Here is a 12,500-nt window from a genome sequence, read left to right as displayed (position 1 = left end):
CTATATCAAGCCATTATTTTATAAACCACAAATCATGACATTATAAAAAGTACATCAACACAGAGATTGTCATGCAACATGTTTAGAAGTGTACTTGTTTAAAATGTGTGTCAGTGCACACAGTAGCCTAAAGGCAATGGGTTAATAAAAAAATGAGACAGCGATGTATTAAGGATGCATTACTTTTGCTGTTGGAATACTATAATTTAAGCCTAACAACAGGGTCAGACTGATTTAATTCTCCCCAGAAAGGTCATGCAAGGCCTGGCAGTGCTAACCTCTGTGCACTCCATCTGTCCATACTTGAATGGGAGCCACTTTGAATGGTTGCTGTCTAAGAGGGGGAAGGGAAATGCTGGGGTCTACATTAGGCTTGAAACATACCCTTCAGTTCTAACAGTGGAATTTAGCAACAAGATGCAATGTGCTTTAAAGCAAGTGTGCCCAAAGTGAAGGAAAAAACCCTGTGTTTGCACTCATATGTGTATCTTGCATATTCTGTTTGCTTGTAACCAAACTAACTAGAAGTGACCTGAAGTACAATCTCTCATTTACACTGCATTAGTGCTTCACAATACTTTGCAGTTCTGAAAAGCAAGTCCAGTGATGTCATACTGACTATGCTGAGGGTTACTGCTTGTACATATTTCACTGGACAATCCTGATCTGTGCAGTTGTGTCTTGGGAAAATGTGAACATTACAAATGCTGTGATGTTTAACATAAAAAAAGAATTACGTTGATGTCATAGAAATCTTAAAGAGCATTTGAAAATGTTAATATGGTATAAAATGTATACCAACAAAATTCTAGTACTGTATCTTCATTTTGATAATAAGCTGAATTTGTTTGCCTTGTTGAAGGTGCTGATTACCCTACAAAATCTCACAACAAATGGACAGAACTGGGCATTTTGAACTTATGGAAAAGTTTAAACGGGTGAGTGAACTACATTGGTGGTGGTAGGATGTAAAGTTTTTTTCTTTTTTTTAATACTGTATCTCAAGGTAAAAAAAAAAAAACTGTGTTCTTTACTCTTGGGTCAAATTGACAGGCAAACAGGGAAAGCAGTATTTATTTATTTTTACATTTGTTAACCGGGTTAGTCTGACCGGGCATAGAGAGCACTTTTTCAGTGGCGACCCGAGGAAAGAAGCAAAGGGTAAACTGGTAAAAGATTTCTAGAACTTCGTGTCATTTTTAACCGAAAAATAGGTTCTAGCACTTTCAGCTTATTTCTGCATTGACTACTACAGAGTTTCACTCTTTTTTTTTTCAAAATCTTGTTAATTTTCAAAGTACATTTAACAAAACAAAACAATCAAATGACTATATACAATGTCTATAACAAGACATTATAATATACATAACCATTATTATTTCTCTAATAGATCACTATGTTTTTGTCAAGATAAATATTGATTTTTAACATTCAAGCAGTTCGCAATTCTTTGTAGAGAGTTGCACTTCTGGAGGAACATATGCCTTACAAATTTGAAGGCTACAGGGCCACATCCTAAACATTTTAAATGTAAACTTCAACCCTGGGGTGAAGTATGTGTACTGCTATTACACATCTGTGAAAACATAACTAAAACATGTACAGTGAATGTTAGGTGCTTGTTAATGGGTGCTGCACCAATTAAAATGTACAAACTTAAACCTTAGAAGGATAGACTAGGAAATGGAAATGCTAAAGGTTCAAGATTCTGGAACAGTGACTTATTTTAGCTGCAACAGTTATTTATTGTATGTGCCCACATTGTTCATGAAGTCATTTATAGACCACCGCTCCCACTACATATTCAAATATTATACCATAGATGATCTTAACAAGCCAGTCACAATTTGGCCTCTGAATAACAGCTGGAATTCCAATAATCTAAAACACACAATGAAACATTTTAAAACACTGTTATAATACAGACCTGTGAAATGTCATCAGGGCATTCTGTTAGCTTGCTCAGCAAGTACTGTTTACTTTCCTGATGTCTAGAAATTGTGATTTGCTGAAATACGGAAAGGACTCCAAACAATTCTTAGTATTAAAGAAATGCCTTCTATAAATATAAGGGTTTGGAACCCCCCACCCACACACACATGCATGCAGTTACTGTTAATAAATATATGAAATATAACAAACAAGTTTGAACGTGAAGTTGGGGACCGCTGCACCCCTTTCCATTTCTAATAATGTAAATGGAGAGGGGGCCTAATAAGCCACGCAGCTATGGCAGCCCTCTAACATATCGGCTCCTTATCGATGTTATAATATTGGAAGAGGACTACATTTCTGAATAACCAGAAATCTGTGCCTTGACTGCCGCTTTCAAAAATATTTCTTGGCTGCATAGATGTGCAGTAACGTTTCTTTCTCGCTAGATGGACCAAACGGACCTTCTTTTACATACAGTTGCTGTTCTGCTGGAGGGAGTCCGTTTAAATGCACTAATGGCAGCAGCCGTCTTAGGGCAGCCCTGCTGGATGCTATTGACCTTAAAGTTAAAACACACACTGGTGGTGGTTGGGGCACATACCTCTCAAGTGTACCTCATTATGAGGAACGTACCTCATTTGGGGTCTTAAAAAGTTCATATTCCTCGAGGTTCCTCAAAGTTCCACATTGAAAGAGTCTGTCACACATTCAGTGTTAGGAATTTTCGTAAGTGAAATCCATGATAAATAGAAATTAATTATATTAATTCATTAAAGGACCTTCTTTATAAGTAAAACCAGCATATTTTAACCATCATATGACCTTCCTAGTTGAAATTGTTGGTAAGCTATTAGCAAGTGTTCCACATTTTGTCCATTTGTTCCACGTTATGAAGGCGAGTGTTCCTCATTTTGGAGATGGAAGGTTGAGAGCTATGTTGGGGGGCGGGGTGCAACAACTCCAGAAGTTCTTATATAATTGTCCCTTTAATCGTCATCCCTTGTTTTTATTTTATGTATTTATTTAGTTATGCGTTTACTTGTTCCTCTTCTTTTTTTGGGGTCGGGGGGGTCATTCGAGGTTTCCGATTGTTAAGAAATGCACTATTGCATTATTAAGTTAAGGGCTCCATGGTGCAGAGAAATACCTGCAATGTGAGACGAACAGCACTTGCCTTGATCAGCAAAGCACCTACCCGTGGCTGTTGGGCTTCCATGACCGCAAGGGTTGAAAGGAGCACGATTGTGCTGCCTGGTCATCTGTCTACACGAGGAGGAAACGAGGAAGGAGCTGAAGCGAGGGGGCAGTGGGTATCTGATGGTGGTCTAAACCTCACTATTGTTACTTTGCACAGTAGTTTTTAACACTGAACAACCACAGAAACGAACGTGATGACTTGTCTAAAATGTTAACCATGACATTAATTTCTCGACCAGGTATTTGAACTTGTTTAAGGGTAGGACGACGGGGGCTGTTTCTAGCATTGTGTGTCAGAACAGACGATGTTCAGGTAATGCAAGGCCCTAAACAAGTCACCTCCTGTTGTATTTGTGCCTAACCAGCAACCGTACCTCTCAACTGTAGAGATTTTTGCAGAATGTCCAGATTTCTGCTGCATATTTGGGGTCCGTTTTTCATAAAATTGTGGTTTTCTGGCAAATTAGTGGCAAATCATTAAAGACTAAAGTTAAAAAATAAAGACAGGCATTTGAGTTTCAGACTTCATACCCTTCAGAAAATTCATGATAATGCAAAACCTGTTATCCCATCAACTTTATAAGTGTGTAAGAACAATGTTTAAAAGGTGTCCCTACTTTTTTGGCCTTCGTCCCACTTTTATTTATGAGTTTCTCCAGATTTCTTGCTCTAAGAGGTTGAGAGGTGGCAGCAACCTCACCGAAACATAAGAAGCCCTAAAGGGAGATAGGAGGTATGGGACTGATCTGACAGGAAAAAATGCTTTACTGTATGGAAACCCTAAGCCCTACCATCTTTTACTAGAAGGTGGAGTAAAGTCTAGGAAAATATGCAGTCTGCAAATATTGCCTCACCTCACTGACGATTAAACTTGGTTATTTCATTCATTCAGAAATGATGTTATGAACAAGTCGAGAATTTATTCATTCAGGTTCTTTTTCTTCTCTTAATATATTCTGTATTGCATGTCTCAGTACCTGACAATGTGTTGTTTATTTAACCATGCTGCATGTGTGATGCAAGGGACCCATTTTCTGCTGCGCATTTCATCAGGGTCAATGAAAGGCTATCATTGCAAAATAAATACAATAGCAACAGGAATAGAACAAAAAATAAAGAGAATCTTCATAGCATTTCAAATTTCATACAGTAGTTCTTACCTTAAACAGATAACGGCAGGAGGATTTGTAATAATTTCTAGGGGATACAAAGAGACCCCGGAGGGATGGGATCCAGTTTAGGCAGAGACTCTAAAAGTGGGGACCAGTCACTCCTACACGCAGCAGGGAAGAAAGGTGAATGGGATGCTATGCCATCTACGGACAGTGAGGGAAGTACCGAATTAGTGCAGGAAAACCAGAAAAAGAAGGACATCTGCATTTTTTTCTTCTGGGGTGTCTATAGATGTTTCGAGGAGAAATAACTTTGGCGGTTTGTGTTAATTTTTTTTGTCTGTGGTGACTAGTGATACTTTGAGGAGAAATGGCACTTGGGCATTTGTGATGTTCTAGTGGCAAGTACTACTGACAAGTTTTCTAAGCTGCGAGCAGAAAGAACTATGTTTAAATACTCAACATTTGCTTAAAGCAGTACAGTGTCAACAACCTTACAAAAATAAAGTTAAAAAAAAACTAATATTCTTTAGGCACTAATCTAGACACGTTTCCTGTCCCAACACTTCTATTTTAGTTAGATTGGTAGAAGAAAAAGCACTTACCCATTGAATTAGTTGTAAAAATTCAACCAGATTATAAGGTTTAACGATCATTCTTGTTTTATACCGTTCTGTTGTGGAAATAAACCTGTTTAGGCAGTAATGAATAGTAAGAGCAAGCCAGATGGGGGAAAATAGATTTTTGTGAGTAACATATTTACCTATTGATGTTGTTTACCTAGTGGTGCATAATCTAGCTATCACAATAATGCAGAGCTGTTTGAATCCAACATAAATGAACGCATGCATTATCAAAATGTACTGTTTTAAGATCACCGCCGTTTAACAATGTGTTGTGAATCAGTTTAAGCTAATTGCGTATGTTTTTTTTTTAATCTCTACTGCTTTATTTTATAATAATTATTAATTGTTGAAAGAAAGAAAAAATACTTATCTCCTGTTTAACGTCAGTGAACTGGTTTATGTCCCTATATCAGAAGCCGTTGCACAACGGTTGTGGGTCTTGGCCCCACACAAGGTACTTGGGATATCTCCCAGCAGAAAGGTTGTGGGGTTTCGGCCCCACACTAGGCATCTAGGATAACTCCCACAGCTGCAGCAGTGCCTCATGGAGAGGGTTTAGCTTGTCGGGATGTCTTACTACAGGGCCAGACACTACTATTAAGGTTCGCAGACATCTGGTTCCAAAAGAATTTAAGGAATTCTGAGCGTACTGTAAGCATCTATTAGACAGCAGTTCGAGACGCGATACTGCGAGTCCCGAAACACCAACAATGTGTAATTCGGGAAGGCAAACAAAACCACCTCTCACTGGAGACTATCTGTATTACATTCGTGAAAAGGAAAGCTTAAGTAGTATAAATGACAAACAAATGTACCATTTGATCTCATTGGTGCTGGGCACAGCATTATTAGTGATGAGGCTAGGCTGTTAATAAGTCATTGGTGAGCTGTAGAAGGTGCAAAACACTGCCTGTCTGAATACATTCCTTCACAACACTGAAATGGTTAGCTGCAATGGAGGTTCGGGTCTCACGGAGGCAGCGCCTGTCTTCATCGATCTCAATGAATCTGTTTTCGACGGATTCGGGCGGATCGATTCTGTAGAGGAAAACAAACAAAACCTATCTAGAAAGTTTTGATATTAAGTAAGAGCATATACATAAAACAACATTAGCTGCTTATTTCAAACGTGGTGAAATGACCAAAACTACTGCAAGGGGAAATTTCGGAACTCTAACATCAATTTAATAAAACTGTGGCGTGGCACTGGCATGCCTTTTGCTATTTGACTCATTCCCTAAATTAGGAAACGCATAAGAGTAATAATGAAAACGATATTAATTTAACTCGACATATTTAATCATTGATTTATATCCCGTATATGGCAAACATTTAAGGTTATCATTGCCATTATTTAAAATTTCACATTTCAATGAAACAGAGCTAAATAACCTTAGAAAGAAAATGACTCCATAGATTACATAAATTAGTTATCTAAGGAATTAAGAACGTGGGGTGAGGGTGAGGCTACATCCGAAAGAAATGAAATACACTGAGGCAGGATGAATAGTTGTCAGATGCACGCCCACGTGACTATACCTGTAGCTCATTGTCTGGGCTTGGCTTCTCCCCTCCCTAACAAAACATGCAAACTGCACACACATCCGTCCACACAAAAACACTAATAGACACGCAATGAAAACACATGCGCCGGCGCGCGCGCGCGCGCACACACACACACACACACACACACACACACACATGGTATTTAGTCCCAAGATACACGCATATCATACTTAACCTCTTAGTACAAGAAATCTGGACAAAAACTAAAATGGGGGGGGGGGGGCAAAGGCCAAAACAGGGACAGGTTTTAAATATTGCTTGTATAAACTTACAAAGTTGCTATAATAATAAGAAATGTTAGCAAGCGTTTTTCTGAAAGACATGAAGTCTGAAACTCAAACATTAGTTACTGATTTCAATCCTCAGCGATTTGCCAACAAACACAAATTTTATGAGGAACAGGCCAAAAATATGAGGCAAAAATCTGGACATTTTGCGACCATATTGACAGATGAGAGATACAATACACACACACATATATATATATATATATATATATATATATATATATATATATATATATATTTAAGAAATTTGGACAAAGCGATAAATAATGGGAGGACAAAGGTCCAGAAATAGGGACAATTTTAAATATTGTTGTTACAAACATTAGAAAGTTGATGGAATAAACAGGTAACAGGTTTTGCTTTAACATGAAATTTCTGAAGGGTATGAAGTCTGAAACTCAAACTTGTGTCATCATTTTCAGTCGATTTGCGAATAATTTACCAGAAAACCACAATTTTACGAAAAACTGGTAAAGATATGAGGCAAAAATTTGGACAATTCATACCTCTCAAGTGTACCTCATTACGAGGGACGTACCTCACTTGGGGTCTTAAAAACTTCTTGTTCCTCGAAGTTCCACATTGAAAGGGTTTGTCACCCATTCAGTGTTAGGAATTCAAGCGAAACCCATGGTAAATATAATTCAGTCTTATTAATTCATTAAAGGGTATTTTATAAGTAAAACCAACATATTTAACCATCTTATGACCTTCTTAGTTGAAATTGTCAGTAAGCCATTATCAGTATGTGTTCTACATTTTGTTCATATTTGTTCCACATTATGAGGGCTAGTGTTCCTTATTTTGGAGCTGGAAGGTTGATAACTATGCCTGACACTTTCAATTGAGTGGTATGTCTCTCTCTCACACACACACACACACACACACACACACACACACACACACACACACACTATTTTATACTCCTCCTAACCCCCACACGCACATACATGCGCGGGGGCGCGCGCACACACACAATGGACTGTGACTTATAAACAGGGGTGTAATCAGCAAATTCTGTTTTGTACTCACAGATACTCATTGCTGTCCTCAGCCCGCCTGGCATTAAAACATGGTCACATCACTCAAGTTGTTATCCCCCCCCCCCCCAAAAATACTTCATGTGTAACATTTTCAGCTTCTCGGAAAAAAACTATTAGAGATATTTTTAGACGTGCAATCCTGTCGGTAAGCAAGCTATGTGCATGTTATAGACATTGTTTAGATGGTTAAAGACATAACACGGCTTGATAAAACGCCAATGTTTCAAACTGATGCTCAGAAAAAATGTACTCTATGGAGTATAGAGAGTATGCCTGGCTTGGTTATAAGTGTATTATTTGCAATCCCGTTTTAAATCTCTTTTATATGAGTAAAATACTTCTGTTCAGACCCTCTCTTTCCCACATCCTGAATAGAAGTATCTCAGAACGGTATCTGAAACATTAAGCAGAATCAACAAATGTATGTCCTTCAAATGGTTATTTAGGTCTACCATTACAAAGTTCCTTATACAGGGCATACAGACATAGAGATGAAAAGCTTGGACGAGACGGCGAAGAAACCGCATTCTACGTGCACAGGTACAATCTGAAGTTTCCATAAAGGGCCTAATATCCTTTTTCTGCATATGTTAAAATCATGAGTTGCCCATTGGTCTTGAAAATTCTATATAAAACTGGTAGGGTCTCAGCTTCTATAGGGAAATGTTTGAAATAGCACACATAAAAAGACAATGGCCCGAACTTCATTGATCGGAGTATAACGTATTTAGCAATCATTTTTTGCAATGAATTCTGCTGCCTACACTTGTCATTCTTGTCCCTTTGTGAAGCCAAGGCATTCCATTCCGTCCTGATCACGGTGGCTATAAGCAAGATGTGGAAGAAAGAAAAGAAGAGGCAGCGAAGGAGTGAGACACAGAGAAAACAGCCTGGCACCAGATGGAGCAGGGTCTAGGGAAAGGTCAAGGTTAGCTCGGGCTCCTTTTGAATCGGCTGCAGTCTCACAGATAGATCTTTGCCTTGGAGGCACCCACTGGGGCTTCTCACAATCAAATCTAATAGAAAAGACTGCCGCAGAATGATATCGCTTCATCTGAATGCTAAAATTCTTATTAAGAGACATTAGAAGGCTAGGAAGCACGTGATTGCCTCAAGCACACTAAAGAGTTGGGGATTGAAATGAATTAAAAAAATCCGAATATGCTGTCTGCATAGCTGGAAAGTGAGTTTCCTTTAGCAGACATTATCAGTTTATATAAGGAATCACACCATGGGTTGAAGGTGTGAGAGCCCGCGTGTGCGCGTGTATGTGCGCGCGTGTGCGTACGGGCGTGCGCGTGCGCATATTGGTGTTTCAGCTCCTGAGCATTTATTGTATACTAGTTGTGCCAAGGTGCTCAGGAGCAGATGACACTCATTTCAGTAACACTTGCTTTTCATTGCCTGTGAAATACTTGCATTGACTGACGCAAGACATACCTCTCAAACTCTTAAGGCAAGAAATCTGGACAAAAGGCTAAACTAATGGCTGAACAAAGGTGCAAAAATAAAGATTTTAACTATTGCTCTTATAAACTGAGAAAGTTGATAATGAGGAACGGACCAAAAATCATAGGGAAAATCTGAACATTCTGTGAAAATTTAGACATTTGACAGGTATGAACAAGTAACTGATAGTAATATTCAGTGATGTTAAATATGAAATATACAGGTTCCATCTCTAACTGCTTTCCCCAAGAAGTTAATAGCGCAAATGACATACAATAACAAAGATGCACACTACTAGAAACTCCTTACTAATCGTAGTAAAGCGTGTATGCAATGACAGTCAAATAATGTCGCGAAAGTGTCCAATATATGATGGCATAGCATGCTATTATAATTATATTTTTATCACTGAATTAGCAGTCCTGGCCTCTAAAGCCACTTTGTAGACTGATTAAGCCAATTATGGAATCAAGATGTAAGGAATACCTGCTGTATCTCTTCTTTTGTCCTTAAACAACTACTGCTATTTTATAAACTATATAAGTAGGCTGGCTGTCAGCTAAGAGCTGTATTTGAGTTTCAGTATATAGTCACTTCAATTCAGTTGTCCGAGTATGATCTTTAAGCATTAGGCGGTACGAAAAGCATACTTTTCGTTAAACGTGAGCACCCGGACCCTTAAATGCTCTGTTTAAGGAGCGTTTTAATGCTTCAGACAGCTTTTAGGAAATCTGCTAGTTAATATACACCTTACTTTTGTTACTACAAAGGAAACATACACCTTTGCTTTATAGATCATTTGTAGATCAGTGTATATTGCGAGAAGGGCTAACATACTGTTTCCTATATCTTTTTCCAGCAGGGAATGCGATCGCATCTTGTGCATTGTTTGCAAAGAACACACATACTTTCCTGCCTTGGCAGGGAACGTCAGTCACAGGGTGCGGCAGGGATACAACAAATGCCCGAATTCCTTGGAATTGATTGTTTCCATCACTGCATGGTTCCCAGCTATTTGAGAAGCTGTCCATCGAAACCAGCTATCGTTCAGCCATTTCCATGTGGATTGTGTTATTATTACAGGTAGTTCTTAATTTCCAGCGAAGTAGGGGCAATATAGAAGCGAAAAGTGAATAGTGTGTTTGTGTGTGTGTGTGTGTGTGTGTGTGTGTGTGTGTGTGTGTGTGTGTATTACATATATCTTTATGGAACAAGGCCAATATGTGCCATCGGATGCTCAGCGTAAAGCATTGTTGTCATGACTTACAACCTTCCATCTCCAAAATGTTAAACACTACCTCTCTCACAAGTGGACAAATGTGCAACACTTGCCAACAAGTTCAACTAGGAAGCTCACAACATGGTTATGAACTTTTTCTTAATATTTGAGCAATTATTTTGCGTGATTAGCATGATTCCCTATTATTCATTATAATTTACCATCGATATTTAACAACGAATGTGTGCCAAAAGTGTGTTGTTAACAGCGTGGAACTTATAATTTTTAAGACGCCACATGATGGACGTTTCTCATATTGAGGTATATAGTCGAAGAGGTTGCCGTGATCATGCTCATAATATGAGCACACCTGTGTACAGCTTTCATCCCTATGTGCAAGAAAAGGTAGGAAAAAAGATTCTCCACATCCTACACTTAGATTACTTTGCATACAAGCATTTAAAAGGTTAACCATGAAACCATTATTTATCCCAGCACGGGATGTGGCGTTCTAGTATTACAGTATCACTGTCCTTCTTATCGCTTGCTTTTAGCGACGCTGACAATACCATAATTTGTTCAACATGGTGTCTAAAGTATCGATATGGTCACACACCATATTTTAAAGCTGTTTAAATCAGCACACCGGTGTACCTGCAGGGGGTACGAGCATTTAAAATGATATATTACAATATATCTGAAAGAGAAACAATATTTATCCACATCTACATATTTATTTACAATAATAGGCTCTAAACACCCCTCGTTTGTAGTCACATGAACTTTAAAACTTTCGCTTGTCAGCAGTACATGCACTTTTCCAGGTTGAATACAGTTCTGTCTACATGAAGTTTGTAATACATTTTCTTTCATGATCTGTTGATGAGTGGATGGGAAATAGGAAATACACCCCGGGGATCACGTCTTTGTCTCTGCTGGACAGTGGCACAGGAAAATAACTTTCTTGGGTGGCGTAAGCTATGGAACCTTGCTGGCTAGGCTTACGTAGGCCCTTGGGCCAATAGCCTAGTACCTACCTATAAATCTATGAACCTATGAACATTCGTGTTCTGAGCCTGAGCCTAAGACCACTTCATAAAATAAAATATTTTCCCCCCCAAAAAAAAAAAAAAAAAAAAAAATTTTCCGAGGGGGCCAGGTGTTTCATACTCATACCTCTCGACCTCTTAAAGCATGAAATCTAGACAAAGCCATAAATAACGGGGGTAAATGCACAAAAAATAGAGACACTTTTAAAGTATTGCTCTTAAAACGTAAACACGATAGAATGTGTATTTTGGTTTAGCATGACTTTTCCGAAAGGCATGAAGTCTGAAACTCAAACGTGTGCCATTGGTTTCTGACTCCAAACCTCAATGATGTTCCAATGATTTGCTAGAGAACCACAAATTTTTATGAGAAACAGACCAAAAATATGAGGCAAAAATCTGTACATTCTACGAAAATCTGTACAGTTACAATGCTAAAAACTATTAGAAGGACTGAAAACTCATGTGCTTCACACACTGCTTCTCGCCACCTCTCCATGTAGATCTTAGTTAATAAAGCATATTTTCTATAATAGACAGTGTAGACGACAAGAGACTGCACACTTTATCCAGCCTGGGTTTTTCCCTTTTAATTCGTTATAAAGCTTACACTATAATGGTACTATTGAACAAGATCTCCCTCTGTCTCACCTGCAGCTCTAATGAGAAAAGAGCCTAACAGGGTGGTGGCGAGAGGGCAGCAGCATTTCAATACTGAGAAGGAAACACGAGGGCCATGAATTATTCCTGTTTTTTTTTTTCCAGGGAGGCAGGGAATGAAGTCCTGCCTCGTTTTAACTCTTTGTATGTTTTTCAGTCTGCCACTTGGACCGCACAGAACAGGGCACTCCTCTTACCTGCTATTGTTTAGCATAGCACTGTGCTTTTTAAGCTTTGCTCCTCCTAGATATATTAATATTTTCCATAAGGACAGATATGTTAATGATATATATACAGCATTAAATAACTAAACCTTATTACTAGGCATATGGGGTGGGGTCTATTATCAGAAGTCTT

General features: G+C 38.5%; 1 long non-coding RNA gene across 1 annotated transcript in view; it reads right to left on the bottom strand.

Moving 5' to 3' along the window:
- Positions 1–5,605, bottom strand: part of LOC122788033 — a 116,019-nt gene extending 110,414 nt beyond the window's left edge. The window contains exon 1 of the long non-coding RNA XR_006362604.1: positions 4,850–5,605. This is a non-coding gene — a long non-coding RNA (uncharacterized LOC122788033). The remainder of the gene's footprint in view (positions 1–4,849) is intronic.
- Between the last annotated feature and the right edge of the window lie 6,895 nt (positions 5,606–12,500).

This window comes from Protopterus annectens, chromosome 1.part2 (genome assembly GCF_019279795.1).
Source record: "Protopterus annectens isolate FY-2018-M chromosome 1.part2, PAN1.0, whole genome shotgun sequence".
NCBI classification, from domain to species: domain Eukaryota; kingdom Metazoa; phylum Chordata; order Ceratodontiformes; family Protopteridae; genus Protopterus; species Protopterus annectens.
Note: the sequence above shows the minus strand (reverse complement) of the source record. Positions and strands in the feature narration are given on the sequence as shown.